General features: G+C 37.5%; 1 long non-coding RNA gene across 1 annotated transcript in view; it reads left to right on the top strand.

Moving 5' to 3' along the window:
- Positions 1 to 15,135, top strand: part of LOC103591224 — a 143,213-nt gene extending 128,078 nt beyond the window's left edge. The window contains exon 3 of the long non-coding RNA XR_550557.1: positions 15,058 to 15,135. This is a non-coding gene — a long non-coding RNA (uncharacterized LOC103591224). The remainder of the gene's footprint in view (positions 1 to 15,057) is intronic.
- Positions 15,136 to 22,224: the final 7,089 nt, after the last annotated feature.

Genomic DNA, 22,224 nt, shown 5'->3' with positions numbered 1-22,224 from the left:
TATATATAATCTTCTCGTATTTTTAAAATTTATTATGTTTTAAAATTTTGTATTGAAGCATAATTGATTATAAATATTTTGGGAGTATAGTGTTGACTATCATTATTTCTGCACAATATGTAATGATCAAATAATTATTATTAGCATATTTGTTATTACAAATCGTAATTATTCTTTGTGCCCCTTACCCAATTTCTCCCTAACACCTCTCTACTTTGCCTTTTCCCACCTCTAGTAACCATAGATTTGTTCTGTCCTTCTGAGAGTTCAACATATTATTGTGGTTTACTTGTTTTTCTTTCTTTCCTTTTTTTTTTTTTTTTAGCACCCACTTATGAGTGAGGACATGCAGTATTACTCTTTCTGTGTCTGGCTTTTTTCACTTAACATAATATTCTCCAAGTTCATCTATGTTGCTGTAAATGGCAGAATTTAATTCTTTTCTATGGCTGAGCAGTATTCCATTGTGTATATATACTACATTTTCCTTATCCAGTTGTCTGTTCATGGACATTTAGGTTGGTTCCATATCATGGCTATTTTAAATACAGCTGCCATGAATATGGGAGTACAGGTATCCCTTCAATGTGATGATTTCCATTCCTTTGGATATATACCCGGTAGTGAGATTGCTGGATCACATGGTAGTTCTACATGTAGTTATTTGCGAAACCATTATACTGTTGATGCGACTGTAAAATAGTACAGCCATAGTTCTCCATAATGGCTGTACTATTTTACAGTCCCACCGACAGTGTAGAAGAGTTCCACTTCCTCCACATCCTCACCAGCATTTGTTATTCCCAGTCTTTAATAATGGCCAATCTAAGCGCGGTGAGATGATATGCCAATGTGGTTTTCATTTGCATTTCCCTGATGATTAGTGAGGTTGAGCGATTTTTCACGTACCTGTTGGCCATTTGTATGTCTTCCTTTGAAAAATGTCTATTCAGCTCCTTTGCCCATTTTTAAATTTGATTATTTGTATTCTTACTGTGAAGTTGTTTGAGTTCCTTGTGTGTTCTAGATATTAATCCCTTGTCGGATGTGTACTTTGCAAATATTTTCGCCCATTCTGTAGGTTGTCTTTCTGCTCTGTTGATTGTTTCCTTTGCTGTGCAGGTTTTAAATTTGATATAATCCCATTTGTTTGTTTCTTTTTTTGTTGCTTGTGCTTTTGGGGTTTTATTAATAAAGTCTTTGCCAAGTCATACTTCCTGGAGTGTTTCCTCTATGTTTTATTTTAGTAGCTTTATGGTTTAGGGTATTATACTTAAATCTTTAATCCATTTGCAGTTGATTTTGGTATGGCAAGAGGTACAGGTCTAGTTTCATTCTTCTGCATATGGATATCCAATTTTCCAAGCACCATTTATTGAAGAGGCAGTCTTTTCCCCAATGTATGTTTCTGTTGCCTTTGTCAAAGATTAGTTGGCTGTAAGTGTGTGGGTTGATTTCTGGGCTCTCTATTCTGTTCCATTGGTCCAAATGTCTCTTTTTATGCCAGTGCCATGCTTTTCTGATTACTATAGTTTTGTAGTATAATTTGAAGTCAGGTAGTGTTATGCCCCTGCCTTTTTTTCCCCCCCTCGGGATTGCTTTGGTTATTTGGGGTCTTTTGTTGTCCCATATGAATGTTAGGATTGTTTTTCCTATTTCTGTGAAGAGTGTCATTGGTATTTTGATGGGGTCGGCATTGGATCTGTAGATTGCTTTGTGTAGTATGGACATTTTCACAATGTTAATTCTTTCAATCTAAAAACATGAAATGTCTTTCCATCTTTTTGTGTCCTCTTTAATTTGTTTCAGTAGTGTTTTGTAGTTCTTGTTATAGAGATCTTTCACCTCCTTGATTAAATTCATTCCTAGGTATTTTATTTTATTATTTTGTTTTGTTTTGTTTTATTTTTGGGGTGACTGTTGCGAATGGGCTTACTTTTTAAATTTCTTTTTATTCTAGTTCGTTATTGGAGTATTAAAATACTACTGATTTTTGCATGTTGATTTTGTATCCTACCACATTACTGAAATTGTTTATCAGCTCTAAGAGATTTTGGTAGAGTCTTTAGGTTTTTCTATATATAGGATCATATCATCTGCAAACAGGGACAGTTTTACTTTGTCATTTCCAATCTGTATACCTTTTATTTTTTTCTCTTGCCTGATTGCTCTGGAGAGTACTTCCAATCCTATGTTAAAAAGGAGTGGTGAGGGTGGTCATCCTTGTCTTGCTCCTATTGATATTCAGGTTGATATTGGTGATTGGTTTGTCATTTTGGCTTTTATTATGTTGGGATACTTTCCTTCTCTACCTAATTTGCTGAGAGCCTTTATGATGAAAGGATGTTGAATTTTGTTGAATGCTTTTTTTTTTTTTTTTTTTTTTTTTTTTTGTCTATTGAGATAATCTTATGGTTTTTGTCCTTGATTTTGTGGATGTGGTCTATCACATTTATTGAGTAGTGTATGTTGAGCCATCCTCGCATCCCTGGGATGAATCATAGTGTATAATTTTTTTGATGTGCTGCTGTATTCTGATTGCTAATATTTTGTTGAGGATTTCTGTATCTATGTTCATCAGAGGTACTGGTCTGTAGTTTTCTTTTTTTATTGTACCTTTGTCTGGTTTTCATATCAGGGTGATGTTGGCCTCATACAATGAGTTTGGGAGAGTGGCCTCTGTGTTCAATTTTTGTAATAATTTGAAGTGAATTGGTATAAGTTCATCTTCAAAGGTTTGATAGAATTCATTACCTCAAAACCACTTTGTCCTGGGCTTTTCTTTGTTAGGAGACTGATGAATAGTGCTTCAATCTCATTGCTTGTTCTTGGTCTGTTCAGGTTTTCTGTTTCTTCTTGGCTCAGTCTTGTTAGTTTGTATGTGTCCAGAAAATTTATTTTCATTTCTAATTTTTGTTATTTGGGTCTTCTCTCTCTCTCTCTCTTTTTTTTTTTTTTTTTTTTGGTTAACCTAGCTACTAATGGTTTGTCTATTTTATTTATCTCTCAAAAACAACTTTTTGTTTCATTGATCTTTTGTATTGTTTTTGGGGTCTCTATTTCATTTAGTTCTGCCCTGAACTCAGTTATTTCTTTCTGTCTACTACCATTAGGATTGGATTGTTCTTGTTTTTCTAGCTCTTTGAAGTGCAGCATTAGGTCATTTATGTGACGTCTTTCTATTGTTTTGATGTAAGCATTTATTGCAATAAACTTTACTCTTAGTACTGCTTTTGCAGTACCTCACAGGTTTTGCTATGATGTGTCTTTATTTTTGTTAGTTTCAAGAAATTTTTTAATTTCCTGTTTAATTTCTTCTTGGACCCATAGGTCATTCAGGAGCCTGCTATTTCATTTCCATGTACTTCTATAGTTTCCACAGTTTTGTTTATTGATTTCCAGTTTTAATTCCTTGTGGTCTGAAAAGATTCTTGAAATGATTTTGATTTCCTAAAATTTGCTGAGACTTGATTTGTGACCTAACCTGTGGTCTATTCTGCAGAATATACCATGTGCTGATGAGAGGAATGTGTATTCTGTAGTCGTTGGACGAAATGTTCTGTAAATATCATCCAGATCTAATTGGTCTAAGGTTTAATTTAAATCCTGTGTTTGTCTGTTGATTTGTAGCCTAGATAATCTGTCCAATGCTGCAAGAGTGGTGTTCAGGTTCCTCACTATTATTGCGTTGGGGTCTGTATTAGTCTGTTTCTGATGCTTATAACAAAATACCTGGAACTGTGTAATTTACAAGGAAATGAAATTTATTGCTTACAGTTCCAGAGGCTGGGAAGTCCAAAGTCCAGAGAACACAACTGGTAAGGGTCTTCTTTGTGGTGGCTTATAGCAATGCAGGGGTCTCACACGGTAGAAAATGGCAGAGCAGAGAGACTCTTCATGTGATCTCCTTTTAAAGCCTTCCAAACCACACCATTGACCACTACCACCATTATTAATTTATTCACTACAACATAGCCCTGCAATCTAATCACCTCTTCAAGGCTCCATCTGTCAATTACCATAATAGGATTTCCTACCCTCAGTAGTTATAGTGGGAATTAAGCTTCTAATACATGAACTTTGGGGAACACAATTCAATCAATCTACAGTAATGTCTATCTCTTTCTTTAGGTCTAATAGTATTTGTTTCATATATCTAGGTGCTCTGGTGTTGAGTGTATATACATTTATGATTGTTATGTCTTCTTCCTGGATAGATCCTTTTATACAGTGACCTTCCTTGTCTCTTTTTTCTCTTTCTATGGTCTTTGGTTTAAAGTCTGTTTTATTCAACATAAAAATAGCTATTCCTGCTCATTTTTGGTTTCCATTTGCATGGCATATCTTTTTCCATCTTTTCATGTTTAGTCTCTGTGTGTCATTGCAGGTGTGGAGGGTCTCTTGAAGACAGCATATAGTTGGGTCTAGCTTTTTAACCCAGTCAGTCAGTCTGTATCTTTTGAATGGGGAGTTTAATCCATTTACATTTAGGGTTGTTATTTAAAGATATTGTCTTACTCCTGGCTTTTTATTGCTTTTTGTTTAGATGTTTTAAATATCCTTTGTTCCTTTCTTCACCTTTTTTTATTCATCTTCAATTTTTTTGGTTTTTTGAGGTGGTAAGATTTAGTTTCTTTCTCTTTCTCATTTGCAGTTTTGTTTTACCAGTGGGATTTATTCCTTCTTGTGTATTCATGATAGTGGTTATCATTTTTCAGAATCCAGATGAGAACTCCCTTGAGAATTTCTTGCAGGGGTGGTTGTGTGGTGGTGAACTCCCACAGTTTTTGTTTGTCTAGGAAATACACTACTTTTCCCTCATTTCTGAAGGATAGTCTTGCTGAGTATAGTATTCTTGGCTGGCTTTTTTTTTAGTATTTTGAATATATTATCCCATTTTATTCTGGCCAATAGAGTTTCAGTTGAGAAGCCTGCTATTAGTCTGATGGGGGCTCACTTATAGGTTACTTGATGCTTTTCTCTAGCTGCTTTTAGAATTCTCTTTTCATCTTTGAGCTTTGCCAGTTGACTATAATGTGACTCAGAGAGGATATTTTTGGATTGAGTCTGTTTGATGATCTTTGAGCTTTCTGAATCTGAAGGTCCATGTCTCTCCCTATACCTGAGAAGTATTATTATTTCATTGAATAGGTTTTTAATGCCTTTTCCTTTCTCCTCCCCTTCTGTAATACCCATTATTCTGATGTTTGTGCACTTAAGGTTGTCTGCTAGCTCTCTTAGACTTTATTTTTTAAATTCTTTTATCCTTTTTTTTTTTTTTTTTTTGTCTGCCTGGGTTATTTTGAAAAGACCATCATCAATATCTAAAATTCTTTCTTCTGCTTCCTCTAATCTGCTGCTTAAGCTCTCAGTTGTGTTTTTTTTTTTTTTTTTTTTTTTTTTTTTTTTATCTCATTGAATGAGTTCTTCAGTTCCAGGAGTTCTGCTACATCCTTTTTTAAGGTATTAATCTCTTTGTAAAATTCCTCCTTCATTGCCTGGATATTTTTTCTTGTTTCATTGTGTTCTTTAATTGTATCTTCTCTTAACTCTTTGAGTTTTCTTAAGATCATTGCTTGGAATTCCTTTACAGTAATTTCAAGGGTTTCCTACTCTATGGTACAGTACTTGAGAATTACTGTATTCCTTTACTTGAGAATTACTGTATTCATGGTACAGTACTTGAGAATTACTGTATTCCTTTGGTGGTGTCATATTTTCTTGTTTATTCATATTTCTAGTATCTCTACATTGATGTCTGGTTATCTGGTAGAGCAGTTGTGTTTTCTATTACTCTGGAGTGGCTTTGAATAGAAAGACTTTCTCCTCTCTTTGCAGGCTCTGCTGGTGACTCTCCTTGTGTCAATGCACTTGAGTGTGCATCAGGCTGTCTGCAGGGTGGTCCTGGCTGCTACGATGGTGGTGAGCCATCCTTGTGGTGGCATTAGCTGTGGCAGTAGCTGTGGTGGACCACCTAGTGGAAGTGACATTTGTGGTGCTCTCTTGCCTTCTGTGCAGGTGGTAAGAGGGCTGCTCTTGGTTTTCTCCTGGGTTCCCAGTTAGGGAAGGCTCTCTTGCCTTTTGCATGATGGGATGTATCTCCTCAACACAAAGTATTATGCCTATCTGAATTTTTTTCCCATTCAGTGGCATATGTAAATTAGCATTGAAAACCATATTTTAAAGGAAAAAGTGCTGAATATGTCTTTGATTCTTTGCTAAAGTTTTTAAATATTAATTAAATTACTATGATAATTAGTTAAATTTTCCCATGTCTACAAAAGATGCCTAAGTTATCGTATTTTGTGAAGTTTAATAATCTTAATTTCTTTGATCAAATAATTTCACTGTTGTTGTTTTTGTTTTATTTTGTCTTTTCAAAATATCCACTTTAAACAGTATTAATCAGGTGTGGGCAACACAGTGTACCAGGCTTGCAAATTCTGGTGACTTACTTTAAATCAAATTCAGATTCATTAGTAGATTATATAATAGCACCTTAAGAGACTATGTTTTGATCAACACCACAGAATTAAACATTGGAATGCTGTTCATAATTTTTTATCTGATCATGATAACCCTTTGATATGTTAAACACTAGCTTTCATCTGAAATCTTCAAAGTATTTCATCTATTTTTATAATTATATAGAAATTCACTTGTAGTTCTTGCCTTCATTTTCGGTTGGTGGTTTTTAAATTGTGAGAGCAGCAAAATAAGTATAACTTCTGATCAAATTATTCCTTCCCCTCCCCAGCCTTCTTAAAATACATCAATCGCTTCCCAGTGTTATTAAGATAAGGATGGAAAGACCTACAAGGCTCTGAGTGGCCGGGCCTCTGCTGCTTCTCCAACCCCATAGGACCACTTCACCTTTCCCCTGCTCTGCTCCAGCCACAGCACCCCTTCCCCAACCCGATTGATTTCAGTTCAGTCATTGTTTTCTTAGAAAAGGCTGACCTCCTTGAGTAAGCCTGTTCCATTCACCACACACTTTAGGAGCACCACACAACTTTGCCTTAACAACTTTTCAAAGCTGGTATTTTAGATCCATTTTTGTGATCATTTGAATAGTATTTGTCTTCTGCAGTTGACTCTAAGCTTTATGAGGGCAGGGAAGGGTCTGGTTTGCTGATGCTTTCATTGCTTTTTTGCCATTGTATTTTGGTGTCAAGCATAGAGCTTGGCAAATGATAGACATTTGATAAATGTTGAGTATGTAAGGGAATGGTGAAATAAGTGCTCTATGAGGGCAGGGATTTTTTAGTTCTGTTCACTAGTGTATCCTTGGTGCCCAGAACAGTACCTGGCCATAATAGTTGCTCATGAAATATTTGTTGAATAAATTAATTTTTTCTTGACTTTTCAAAGATACAGAAAGTATTGGTAGGGGAGTATAGGATGTAAGTTTAATTTTTTTTCCTGCAAATATGTTATATCCATTAACTTGCAGAGTTGGAAGAAAATCTATGACCAGGTTTTTCTTATTATGGCAAAATATACATAACACAAAATTTACCATTTTAACCACTTTTAAGCATACAGGTCAGTGGCTAAGTACATTCACATTTCTATGTGACCCTCAACATATCCATCTCCAGAACTTTTTCTTTATCCTAGATTGAAACTCTTATACCCACTAAACAACATCTCCTCATATGGCTGTGGTTTTATAAAACTTTTTTTGTTTGCCTTAGAATCTTTTCTTCCTAGACAATTTACATGGAAGTCTGATATGTAAAATATATGAGCACAAACTGCTTTTGCTTCTTGAATAGGATTGGGTGCCTCGACTTCCTTTGTTTCATTCTATATCTTGGTGGCATCATCTGTAGACTGTGTTCCAGTACAAGGATGTCCAGGGGATCCCATGGTATATGCACTGAGCTACATCTGCTCATTCACGAATGAGATCTTATTTCCTCAGTTCAAACCCAGAGGTCATCTTTGTTTACTTCTTCACCACCTCCTCTACACATACACACGCACACACACACACACACATACACACCACACACCTACGCACAGATAAACATTCACAGTCTCTCTCCCAAGACTGAGCTGCTTAAGGATTGGGATCCTCTCATACTTATCTAGATTTCCAGAGCTCTATCATGTTTGTACACAAAGAGTGTTTTTCTACCCTGTAGATGAGAAACTTTCCTGATTTTACTTTCTTCAAGGATGAAAATTTGACAACCTCACAAAGTAGCGTATTTCACTGTTTAACCATAATCCTAGAGACACCCTGTCATTCATTGTATGGCCCTCGGCCACCTGCATCTGAATCCCCTGGGGCTGCCTATTAGCAAAGTGGATTTCCAGGCCCCATCTATAGCTACTGAATCAAATTCTCTCAAAAACTCTATTTTCAATCTTTCCCATTTTCTTAGATTCAGTGTTATTTTGTATGCCATCACATAAATCCTTCTACATTTGTTTGTTTTATATTTAAGAATTTGAAAAATAGTTTCTCACAATCTGCTATGTAACATTTTTAGGATCTTCATTTATTCATTGGCAGTTTAACTAGCCTCCTTTAAGCTTTTTTTTCCTCTAGGTGAAGTAAATACTATTACTTTAATTGTTTCTATTAGGACTTACTTAATATTCTTTAACCATTTTTGCCCTACTGTTCTGAATACACTAATATTTTTATTTTTATTTTTATTTATTTATTTATTTTTCCTTTTTGTCTTTTTTTGTGTCCGGCAACGGATCGCAACCCTCAGTGTCGCGCCCGTACCGGACCAGGACCAGCAACGGGATCGCAACCGTCGGTGTTGCTCCCACACCTCGCTTAGCCAGTGAGCGGGAACCGGTCTGTATGTGGGAACCGAACCCTCGGCGGGAGTGCCACCGCGCTCCCAAGCGGCGCACTGTAGCAGTGCGCCACCGGGCCGGCCCGAATACACTAATATTTTTAAATTAAATGTTTTCCTTAGATTATAGACATAGAAAAGGGACCAAGGAGGACTAGATTTCATTTAAGGTTTCTATTGTGTACATGATGACTCTGTTAGATAGGACAGAGCTAGCTGTTGCAACAAACCCCCATATTGTGGAAATGTCAATAATTAGAGTTTCTTTCCAGCTCATGTACCAGTTCAGTGTCAGTGATGTAGACTGTGAGTGTGAAAGGAAGAATCTTTACTCTTCACACTACAGTGACCCATGCTGACAGAGGCCATGCTGTGTGACTTCTGAGATTACACTGGACATCAAGCCAGAAGCAGAGAGATAGGAGAAGTGGAAAAACACTTCCTTCCTAAACATCTATCTGGGCAAAGATGTGACACATATAAGCACCCTCATATGTCATGGTCTAACCCAAATACAAGGGGAGCTGGAAATGTAGACCCTGGACAAGAGCTCTACATGACAAAAGGGGCATGACTCTTTGGTAGACAGCTAGCCAGCACTGCACACAGACCAGCTGGGTTTCTATTTGTAGTTATAATCATTCCTCCTATGAAACCATTAAATGTACCATGCACTCTGTACCATGAAATGTTACAAATAATGTCTGTGATAACATGATTGCCAGTGAGTGCACCAACAGTAAGATGGTGTATATCAACACGCCCCCAGTCAGTGTAGTTTGCTCACTACTGGACGTTTGCATCAGTTTAGAAGGTAGCAAGTGATACTGTCAGTTGAGACAGTTCAGAAGCTTCTGTAAGTGATCAGTCTTCAATCTGTTTAATTTGATTTATCAAGGGATCAAGGGATCAGTGGACTCATTTCTCTGAAAGGCAAAGCATGACACAAATTTGCTCACCTGCAAGTTTCTTGTCAGAACGGATCCCTTCTTGCTCCTACCCTAACTTTTAATATATCATGGAGTTGGTCCCAAGTCCCAACAAGTGTAGTAGTCTTATAAGAGTAGGCTGAACTTGGTGCTAAACTTGGGGGTAGAAGTCAGAGCCCTGTGTCCAGGACCCCAGGCAGCAAGGTTTTGGTAGAGGCAAACCCTTCAGGGTGCTGTCTGATTGAACTACTGGTTGGAGAACCTGCTTTGTTTTAGGCCATACTTTCTGCTTTCTGGAATGTATTTTGTTTCATAGGCTGCTGTAATGAGGAGAACCAGATTTCAAGATGATTTTGGCTTTTCGCCGTGCCAAGCTGAATTAGGCTACTGGATGACAGGCATACTCCGGAGAAACCAAAGATAAATGCCAATTTTAACAGGGTTGTTTGTTTATCCTTTTCTCTCAAATTTGGTCCAAGGAGGATGTCAAAGGCAGGAAGTTAAGAAAAAAAGAAGAGTTTGGGAGTTGGTCTATGATTTTGCTACTAATCAAGTTTTGTTATGACCAAAGATCAAAAATAAGGTTGTAAATTACTATAATTTCATAATGATAAAAGCGCAAAACAATTTTGCCTGCTACATAAATACATAATGTGCAGGTATATAAATATCTTGTTACATGTAAAGTTTGCAAAATTGATGATCTGAAAAGTATTTCTCTGCTATGCTTATTTTGAAGAGTGTAAACAGGAAATAATTGTCACAGTTGAAAATATAATTTGGCTCAAAGAGGACAAATGCTTGATATTTCAAAGTAATGTGCCCTTTGCTGTATGGTTAAGGAGGCCAATTTTTAGAAATCAGCTCACAAGAACCAAAGAGTAAGCATTTTTAATGTCTTCACAGTTAAGCCAGAAAGAATAAACCAGATGATATTTTGAGCATTTCTGCTTGCTGATACTTTTTACCTAATAGCGTTTGCAATAACAGATTTTCAGTTCCATTAAAAGTTACATATTCACATTTTAAAACAAAACAAAACCAAAAAAAAAAATCTCGCAAAAATTTATGCCAATCAATAGCAATTTACTTTGAGGCAGATAGGAAGTTTGTTATTTTATTTTTCCATGAGAGACTAAGGCAAATATTCCATTTTCTGAGTTACTGAATTTTTTATGTTATGTATCATTGAAATACTTTTATTGTAATTGGTCTATTATTTGTACTATGGCCTTCGGGTTTCTTACATTTTTCACCTATATGTCATTCATCTTTTTGAAGGCTACTTTTAAAAAACATTTAATCTTATCTTGACCTTTTGACTTTGGACCAGTATTATTTAATAGGTTAAGTTGATTGTATGCTGGTTAAAAAAAAAATTACTTGGTTATTGGAAAAGTAGCCCTTAGCAATGATGTATTACCCTATTCTGTTGTCCTAAATGCATTTCAGAGTGATGAAAGCCCGTTGACACAGTTGTCAAAGCAAGAATAATGAATGTAACAAAAATTCATTCCCTAGAAATGTTTGGCATAATTGCTGACATGGTCATACAATTAATACGTCGTATTTTGGTGGTACTTGCAAAGGCTTGACGGTTTAAATTGCCCCAAGGAAGTTAAAAATTTGGCAGTTCCCTATCAATAATACATGTTAAGCAAGGATGAAATCGTTTTCCCACACAATACCATGGAACTGCACCTATGTCAAATTGTATTTTGTCCTGAGTTGAATTATGCTAACAACTATTAAAACATATCAAAAGAACCTCATTCCTTTGATATTCCCTTAAAATCTATGTTCAAAAGCATCTTCTTCCACACTCAGGAGCATTTTCATACCAGCCCCTTTTGTGAAACATTATTAATAAAAGGTGCACTTGGCAGAGAAGCATAGAAATGATAGTTCTGTCAGAGTCACTGAAAGCTTTAAACCATAGTCCATGGGGAGGAGGGGGTAGAATGGGATACAGGTGGCTGAGGGCTGCAGGGACTCTCCGCAGACTGCTGTGAGTTTTCTGCATTTGAGACCTTCCTGCAGATTTTGACCCTGGGGCCACCCTCCTCCCTTCCTGACCCTCTTATTTCTTGGCTTTCTCTCAGCCTCTCTCCTGGTCTGGCCACTCTTTCTGGAAGCTTCCAATTCTGCTGACCTCCTCTTAAGTCTCATTGTCACCTCCACCCCAAGTTTATCCTTATCCTCTCTCAAGAGCCACAGGGTGAAGTAGAAAAAGCAAACACTTTGGATACAGACAGAAGAGGTTTTGTATTCCAGCTATATTACTTGCTGGCTGTGTTACTAGAGTCATTTGCTTAGCCTCTCTGTACTTCAGTTTCTGCCTCTGTATCAAAGAGATAATGATACTTATCTCATAGAATTAGTGCTTCACTTGCTGTCAATATACACTAGGTCTGGGACATAGTAGTAGCTCATTAGATGTTAGCTCTCTTATCTCCTATAGATAAAAATTTTATAATTTTATTGACATGTCTTTAATTGATTAACTCCCCAATATTTAGCTGTAGCCTCTGGTTGTCTGTGATACTGACTTTCAGCAATAGCTCCACAGCAATGTGGTGTAAGTGCTTCAAACACAATGAGAGGTGCCAAACAGTTGGGGTGAAGATTCCTCTACGAGGCTTAGTGCAGCAAACTAAAGCACTCTTTAAGTCTCTGTTGATTTTGCCATACACAGAAATTTGTTTTCAAAGATACTTTAAGAAGAAGAAATAGTCTACCCTTTTGAGTTGCATGTCTGCCTTACCAGGAATGACTATTTGGAGATGAAGGATTGTGGTATGTTTTAGCTGGGGGGCCCAAGAATTTTTACAGTATGAACTTCCTGTGAGGTCCCCAAAAGAGATACTTGTAGTTGGGACATCGACACAGCAAGACAAGGTAAAAATGTATTATTAGCTAAGGTTTTTGTCTCAAATCCCAGTGCAGAGCTCTTTCACGCTAGGCTGGAGGAGGAGACAGGCTCCTTTTCCCTAAGTGAGGTTGATTTGAATGGCCCGGAAGCAAGTACACCATTAGCAGGATCTGATTCCCTTAATCCCAAACCAGTGTCAGACATTAACACTGCAATGTAAAGGGGAATATTGATCCAAAGTACACATCCTACAGCAGAGAAAAAGGACCCAAAGAAAGGGTTTCCCTGGCATCGAGTACTGCATTGAGGTAACCCACCTGCCATGGGTCCTGGGCATGGCCAGAACCACAGAGCAGAGCTGCTCTGGGAGAGAGAGATGGTAGAAAGATGGAAGGAGGTGGGTAGGTGGAGAAGAGAGAAACAAGACCACATCCACATGCTGTCCTTAGAAAGTTCCACCTATAGAGATGCACTCACGTATTAGGACAACTAAGTATCACAAAATTATTCTGTTAGTAAAAGAAAAGGATGTACAATCATATCAGATATCATGGCCCAATCAACGTTCTTAACTTTAAATTATTTCCATCTGTGTATTCGGATTCATCTCGGGGAGGAGTCAAACGCGTGCTTGTTGTGGGTAGGTTTAAGGAGGAGACGCGTTACCTGTATAAGCCAAGAATCTCCTAGGTTGGCACCTCCTAACCAGTCTCTGCTTCCATTCTCTAACTTTCCTTAGTCACCCACACTACTGACAAATTTTCTTTCCTCTTTACTGAAACTTTCAATGGGTCCACATTGTTCTCAAGGTAAAGTCCAGACTCGTGAATTGTTTGTGCTCAGTGCCCTTTGCACTCTGGTTCTGCCCTTTGCACTCTGGTTCTGAATGACCTGTATAGCCTCCCCTCTTTTTACACTCCCCACCTCCCACGTCACTGCTCTCCTACTGGGGACACACCACCCACTTTGCCATGGCCCTTCCTTTGCGCCTGCCCTTCCTACCCACCTTTAAGGTCCAACTCAATTGGTATCTCCTGTGGAAAACATCTTGAATGTCCCCTTGTAGAATTAATTGTTCTTTCTTCTGTGGTCTCACAATGCTCTATAAATACTGCATTGTATGGTGATTCATGCGAGTTATGGTTGTTTATCCCATCAGCATGTGGACTGAGATCCCTGATGGCAGGAAGCATGTCTTATTTATATGTGATTTTTCACCTTGTTTATATTTATCCAATGATTTAAATGATCAATATAGGTCTGTTGAATTGAATTGTTATTATACACATAGCTTCAAATTCTTGTAGACTCTCTCCTACGTACTTCCAGAGGGTTTTTTTGAAGTGGAAACTGAATGAAAAGGAAAGAAAAATCTTTGTTACTATAAGGTTGGTTTCAATTCCAAAGAAGAATCACTAACCTCCACAGCGTTAATATTGTCTCCTGATAAAATATCACACATCAGATCCGACAAAAATCTATTGAGTGCTTTTAACATGTAATTAAGATAAAGGGTTTTTTCAATTTAATACAGAAAATATTTTATAGCACATGAATAAACTAAAACAGCTGAGATTATTTTACATCTTTTTATTTTATTAATGGAATAATTTTGCAATTCATACTTGTTCTAATATTTGAGTGCAGCCCAAATTCCTGAATTGACACTTGTTTCTTGTCTCTGAAAAACCCTTCAGTTTGACTTCAGTATGACTTCTGTTTCCAAAAATTTGAAGTCCAAAAAGACACAAATCCTCCCTTAGAAAACCTTGGGTATCACTGAATTAGTTGTCTAAAAAATGAAACTTAATGTGCTCAGCTGTGATTGCTCTCCTCCCCATCCATGCTGCCCTTCTCTGGAAGCTGGAATATTTGCAAAGGAAACATTGAGGCTAGAGGAGAGTTGGAGATTGTAGAGCCCAGGAGCTGTCCAGAGCTGATCCTCTGTCATGGCCCAGATGGAACTTTCTCCTCAGATCTTGGCTGTTCCTGTCATCTTTTCACGACTCTCCTTGAAATTTTGAGGCCTTTCAAACATAGTCAAAGGAATTTCTATGCTACTAAATAAAAATTTTTTTAATAATAATAATAAGCCCACAGTAAGGAAGTATTTTACCCACACCATATATATATATATATTACATAAACCTCTTTATTCCCCTAAACTGAAAAGAGGACCCAGACGTGACTCTGTAGGCTGGGGTCCATTAATGGTATGTCCACCGAGCTCTAGTCACCTATCTGCTGCCATTTCTGATTAAAGCCAGCAGAGAGATGTTTTGGCAAATCTACTCGTAATTTGTCTCCCTTGCAGAGCTCTCTCTGTAATTGTGTTTCCCATCAGGGAGCCGGTTGGAGTTAATGTATTGACAATCTGCTGTGATTGATGACAACCAGTGTCTTGTTAACATTTTCCTCGCTCTTCAACCCACAGAGCAATGCTAAGAAGACCTTTGGTTTAAAGAATTAAAAGGAAGAACAACCTCTTGACATAAGAAGACTTTCTTCAAAGGTAGAAATTTGTTTTCTTAAAACATTTAAATTAATATTTAAAGAAGGGAATTTTACCATAAAATGATGTGATTATGTAATATTATTGCCATGTTTAATACTTCTCAATGCAGAGAGTATGATAAAAGACAGAGAGTAGGAATATAGATGCTAAAACATTAATTATACTACTTGCCAAAGAGGGTAGCTCAAATACACAGGGAAGAAAACCAGCCCTTCATGGCCTTTCATGGTAATAAGATTTTTGTTTTACTAAATCATGAATCTTAAAGCACAGATAATGGGCAGCAGACTAAAAGCACTGCCAGTAAAAAATGTTTCTGGAGGAACTAAAGATTAAAGATTGTAGGGAATCATTTACAAGAAAGTAATTTTCTTTTTGATTCAATTATATATCAAAAATCTTTTGAGAACATACCATTCGTACTTGATTTTCCTTGTCTCACAATGAAGTCCAAATAATAAAGAAGTCTGTTTTGAAAGTGTAAATATTACTTTGAAATGTGCTTCCTGCTTTGTAAATCCCTTCTCTACCCCTTATTTCCCACCCCCACTGCCCACCCCAACCCATTTATCTCGTTCAGAAATATCAGCTCTAGAACAGACTCTGCCAGGCCTATGGTGCCTTCTGAAAGGCCATCTATTATAGTACTGAATTTGATGAAAAATATCTTTCTTGGAGATCTGGAACACAGTTCAGAGAACTGTATCTCAACAAATAATAGCTTTATTAAGGAATTATGAGACATGATTATTCAGACATTTAGTTGTTTACCTCATAGGTTTCATTTAACAAATAAACTCTCATGGACTTTAAGAAAAGAAGATTCTATGTCAGGTTTTGAGGTAGTAAAATCCTTCCTTTGAGCGTGCTGTTCCTTGTCCTTCAGAATTCTTAAGTTGATCCACTGAGATGTCGTTTTGTAATTAAGAGGAAATGATTCATGCCTCAGATGAATTCGCTTTTATTGTGTTGTATTAACACTGATTTCATATGACTAACTAGTTCTTACGGTGTTTCAAAATACCATCAGAAATCCCCAAGTCAGTAGCCTGGAAACCAAGAATGTTACTTTGTAAATCAAACAGCACACTTTTATTCTGCTTGAAGACTACTTGAAAAGTGAAAATTAGCAGACTGACAAAATTGATGTTAGGTAATTTTGATGAATACCAGAAGAGACTTAATTTGGTATAAATCGCTCTTTTAATAGGAAGCTCCCTTAGTTAATGCACAATGACCTATTTTATAAAGTTCTGATGTACCTCTCCCCCCACAAGTGTCCATATTTCACAAAGTAAAGAACACCTGCAAGGTAAAGCAATGTAATGCAGTCTCCATCTCTTCTGACAGTGACATGGAATATTTACATACCAAATTGCAATTGTTAGAAATTAGGAATTAGTACTAATTGTGTGAAGGAAAGTGGCTTATCAATAAAATACTAGCATCAGTTGTAAGGTACGGCAGATTCTTCTGTAAATAGCATATCGTGCAACACCTCTGAGAGGAAGAAAAACAGGGAGGGCAGGAGCTTTTTTGTAAATGGTGGTTTCTAGTGAATGGGGAAAATACAAGAAGAAAAGGCAAGCAAAGGGACCTCCATGACGAAGTGCATGCTGCCCTTTTAAGGTGGTGGTGACAGGGTTCAACAGCAGGTGCTTTCCACTTCCTAGCAAAATCTTAGGTGCTTCTGAGGGAGTTTTCCTGGCTGGATGCATTATTTTCACTTTCTATCATTGCATGAAGGTATTCTGTTTACAATCTCTGTCTTTTGGAGCAAAAGTGAAAAGGTTCGATTCCACTTTTCTCAGTACATACTTCTCATGATCTGTTTGGCTAGCCTTTAAGTGACTAAGGTGAACTTTTAGTTGACAGATGCTGCTAGAGCCACTAAAATATCTCATTTTATCTTTGTGAATGGTTTAATCTGGTTGAAACTAAATACCGAGTGTATTTCACATTTCTTTTCCTTGCCTCAGAGAGACTTGCTGAGACTTCCCGAAATTCTAAAGAACATTTGTATTCAGACTGGTCCCCAGGCTATTCAAGAATTTGTCCTCTGACATTAGAATAAGAACTTTTTTTGTAGCTACTTAGAGTTTTCAGTAGTCTTTCCCACATTCACTAGTGTGCTGTGGTATCTGAAAGATGTAAGCAGCCAGAATTGTGGACTGTGGTTTGCAAACCCCCACACCCATTCCACATCCTTTCTTTGAAGTGTTACCTCTACTGGCGCACAGTGCTACACATTAAAACTGTGTTCACATTCATCATTAATCCTAATATGTAAATTCTCTCCATGGAAAATCTGCCTTCCATCTGAGTGGAAAACCTTGAGCTAAAATGTAGGCCTGCTGATGGTGGAATTTCAATAATCAACCAGACTGAGGAGGGGAGGACACCTCTGAAATCACTCTGTACAACTGGTTTTCTGCTCTGGCTACATTTGTGTAAATTTGGTACTGTTTGTAACTGCAATGAGTCTGAAAGAGAATAAAGCCCATTCTACGCCTTAAAGCATGTTGCCATTTGGCAACCTATGTAAAAAGAAAAATCTGACAGTTATTTACTGATTGTTTTTGGCTGAAAGTTGTTCTTTTCCTTGTACTTACAGTACTAAGTTTTTAAAGCTATGCATACATCTTAGAAGAATGGTAATTATATTCTGAACAGATAATAGTAAAACTAATAAGAGTAAAAAGACTTAGTCTTATAATTGAAAGTTGATTTGTTAATGTGAACCAGTTTTATTACAAAGCCCAAATAGCGTTACAATTTTTAATATGATTTGATGGTAAAGAGATGTATCGAAATTTTGTCCTACAGGATCATTTTAAAGCTGAGAAGTGTTATCTCATGTTACTTGATACCAGCCAAATCCAGAAGGCACATCACATCCACAGAAAGAATCCTCGCTCCATGAAACTAGAGACGAAAAGCTCTGCATAAAGCAGTTAGCCTGGGAAGCCTAGAGCTTACAAAAACCAGGACAGGGATCTAAATCTAAGTAAAGGATATTCACCTTTTTATTTGATGCCAATTAAGTTTGATTCAACGTTTGCCCACCTAAAACATCAGAACAGTCTTATGCTTATTAACTTCCTCCCTCTTCAGCCTGACATATCAGGAGGGCAAGATCCAGCTTAAGTGACAATACCTCCTGAAGCATTAGCACACTTGGACAGTCTCTCTGTTGTAATCGTGGTAAACTTCTGCACGGAATGGCTGCTCACTACCAAAGTGCAGTATTCCTGGAAGCTGAATGACAGTGCGATGAGGAACATTCTGTTCTTCCATCCTGGGGTACTGCCCAGCTTTCCATTTCTATGCAAAGTTTGAGCAACGCCCTGTGTCCTGGGGTCAGATAGAAGCATATTAAATGTCATGTACAGCGCTTCTGTAGGGAGGTTGAATTATAATACATTTCCTGATATCTATCTCTGAGTTATAATGGCATCCATGATTGAGATGCCTTTATTGATTAAGTTCTTTCTGCCCTTTGCATCCTGTCCTCATTAGTATTAAGGGACACAGCCATTTTTCTCTGGACAGCTTACCCTCTCCCCCTCCCACGACTCCTACTACTCTGGGATGATCTTTTTGATAGCCATTTCTGAAGGCTCAGAAGAGCAGTAGAAAGGTGTCTGAAGAAAGACATCACATCTTTTCTTGGGAGGCAGTCGGGTGGGTGATAATGCCATGGTGAGAGAGTGATGAGAAGGGTGGCATTATGCTGTGGCAGCAACAATAATGCCAATAGTCAGTAGAAGGAATCTGGCAATGTTCATGTGTTCCTCCCTCGCCTCCCACTGTGTCTAGTAGGGAGGAATATCTGCTTTGAAATTGGAAGGAGAAAATTGCCTGAGTCGCTCCAGTACAGGAAATATGTAGCAAGTTAGCATTTATACACCAAAGGCTGATGCCGTGACCTTTGCAAATAGCTCGTTGCATATACTTACTAGATCAAATTTGTTTACCCTGCTGCACTTTTGGCTTGTAGTTTTTAACTGTTTTCTAAGGTTACTAGAATTGGAGCTGGTGGTGAGATAAAACTAGATTTGTGAGCCATGGACTTTCATTTTGAGACTCACTGAAATTACCAGAATAGTGCCACCAAAGAGGAAAGCCACTGCCCTGTGGTCCTTGTTCCCAATGAGTACAACCTCTTCCCCTGAGAGGAAGCTTATTCTGAATGATAATTATAAATGGCATCCCTTATTCATTCAGAATTATGATCTTTATGGTCAGCATTCTCATTACCAAAATCATTATTTGTTGAACTTTAATTGTGCACCATAATCTACTGAGTAGGGTACTCTGTGTATGGACAATCTGAAAGAAGACACACAGCAGGAATATTGGAAAGCCTCACATGTTCAGGTCCACATGGACTCGGTCTACACAAAGGTAGACATGTGTGCCTAAGTTCCGTGGGTGTTTTATCACATCCCTTCCTTCCAGCATCTGGACATTTCATCCCTGGCTGCTTTTGGAGAGAGTTGAATCCTGGCAGGAGGGTTATCTAGGGAACTACCCAGGAGGAAAATGAAGCCCAGTGTGGAGCAGGAGGCCAGGACCAGGCCCCTGCTGGTAATGCAGTGTGTTGCTGTCACAACAGACTGCATACACAAATAGATGCTTGGATTTTGGAGGGGGAGGGGGGTGCTTTGTTTTGTTTGTTTTGTTTTGTTTTGTTTTGCCTTTCACGACAGCATTCATTTTTTAAGGTAAAAAAAAATCTCTTGGACGGGTGCAAGTTTTCATATCTGCAGAAGGCATTTCTACAGCTTTTGTCAAACTTAGCTGGTCTGTAAAGATTCTTTGTTTGTGGTTGACTGCTGCAGAAAGCAAGTCCATAAACTACCACGAATACAGGAGAGAATGATTTCTATTGAAAGAGTTAAGTAGGATATGGTGCATGGAGCCAGTCCTGAAAAGGGTTTTGTTTCTTGCAGCATGGTGGAAATTCACATTCAGATTGCTGCTCCGTGTTCTTTTGCATAATACACTTAAACAATGGGGCATGCCAGCCAACCGCAGCAGTGTTGATTAATGCATTCCTTGAATGTGTTGATTAATGGGTTCCTGGGATGCCTCCGTAAGCCCCCACTGCACCTGAGGTGTGTTGGATATGCCTCCTCACCGGCTGCTATTTTGCTCATGTGGGCCCATTTGCACATGGATCTTCATGTGTATGTTTCACACCAGTGCCTTTGTAAATAAAACCACAGATCTAGCAGATTTTCTACAGAAATAGTCTCCTCCCACAAAAGTGTTCTACACTATAGTAGGGACTCTATAAATTATGAAGTTCACGGGAGAAATGCTCTTCTAGTAAACATAATGCTTGGTGGCATCCATCTGTCCTCTGGATAATCCTGTCCTGGGTTTCATTTTCATTCTTTCAAAAGTTTTATAAAGAGAAAATGTTGAAAATACTTATGGAATGCAGTTTGCACTTGAATAACATGGGAAGAGATGTACAAATGGATTGTCCATGAGACACTTAGTGAATTGGCATCTCAGTTGGAAACCCACTCTTTCTGGAGACAGGGATTCCTATTAGCCTCGCCAGAGTAATTCCAGCCCATCTGCTTCATTCAGGGTTGTGATTTCTCTTACTGTATTCTGAATTCCTATTAAAGCACATTTTTTATAGCATGTTTCCAAAAAGGCTCATCTTGATGTGGTTCTGCCCTGCTAATGGTTTGAAAAAGATGAGTATTTGAGAGTCTTTTTTATTTGTTTAGTGTCTTTTGCTTGTTATTTGAGACATAAGAATTCTACTGCTGCTTTAAAAACTTTCTCAGCATTTAATTCTCAGCAAGAAGCCAGAAATGATCAGAAAGCCATGTTCTAAAGGGGTAAGAGAGGGTCTGAGCATAGAAGAAATGGCCAGTGGTGCTGAGCTAATGGCATTGGCCACTTGGAGCCTTGAGGCTCTAATCGTGGTATCTTAACAGAGGAAACCATCACTTCTGTTCAGAAAAACTACTTTTAATGTTGGGAAAAGCAAAGCAAACAAGTTTATCCTAAAGAGGGAATTTTTGTGTAATAGAGAATTACTGTATGAAACTATTATGTAAAGAAGTGGTAGAATCACCAATATTTGTCCCATTTAAAACTTGGCATGAAATTAATGGTGAAGGATGGCATTCTGATATTTTTAAAAATAAGACTTCAGTGAGAATTCTTTATTCCGTGTAGACATATAAGTGACAAGACCATTTAAAGGTTCACTTTGGAGACTCATAGAATACGTATCTTCTGTTATTTGATTAATAATACTTAACCCCAAGTTTACTATTATTTTAAAATCTTACGTCTGTCTCACAAGGAATATTTATGGAAAAGAAAAATATCAAATTGCTTCTGTTGCATTTCCATACATAAGCTTCTCTTTCAGAACTCAAGGTACACAGAATGTGTATTTAAACCATTGTAAGACATACTTGATGTGGAAGATATATTTAGGAGAACTAATCTTATTTGAAACTTCCTCAGAGAACCTTTAATTATATGATATATTCAAAAGAGAAGTGCACCAAAATAATTATTTAAGAAGGAGTTCACATTTGTAATTAGGCATTCATTTTCTTGGTTTGCTTGAATTCTACAAGAATTGAAGGCATAAACAAAGAGAAGAAGTGAACATGATTAATCCATTTTTCTGCAGAGCTTTTGATACTGTACTGAATAAAAGCCTGCTGCCAGAAGCTGTTAGCCTGGTGAGGGAAAGACTATAGGAATAGGTTATAAAAGGATGGACTAGAAGTCAGAGAACAGTCCTGCATTGAGAAGTACAGGGGAACTGGTTTCTGCAGGTTTCTGTTTATTTTTGTCAAAAGCACAGAGAAAAGGTAGTTCAGGTAGTTCCCTAAATACTTTGTTTTGGGTGGCAAAACGACTGAGAAGGGATTTGACAAACATAACTAGATAAAACTACCATATTTAAATGATTCAAATGACCTGGAAAATATATCTAAGTTCCAAGTGTCCTGTAAAATATTTCTTCATTATGTAACATTTCCCTGTTAGAGAGAATCCAGCTATAGATGTGCTTTAATACAAAACACTCCTCAAATC

This window comes from Galeopterus variegatus, unplaced genomic scaffold (genome assembly GCF_000696425.1).
Source record: "Galeopterus variegatus unplaced genomic scaffold, G_variegatus-3.0.2 Scaffold946, whole genome shotgun sequence".
In the NCBI taxonomy this organism is placed as follows: Eukaryota; Metazoa; Chordata; class Mammalia; order Dermoptera; family Cynocephalidae; genus Galeopterus; species Galeopterus variegatus.
Note: the sequence above shows the minus strand (reverse complement) of the source record. Positions and strands in the feature narration are given on the sequence as shown.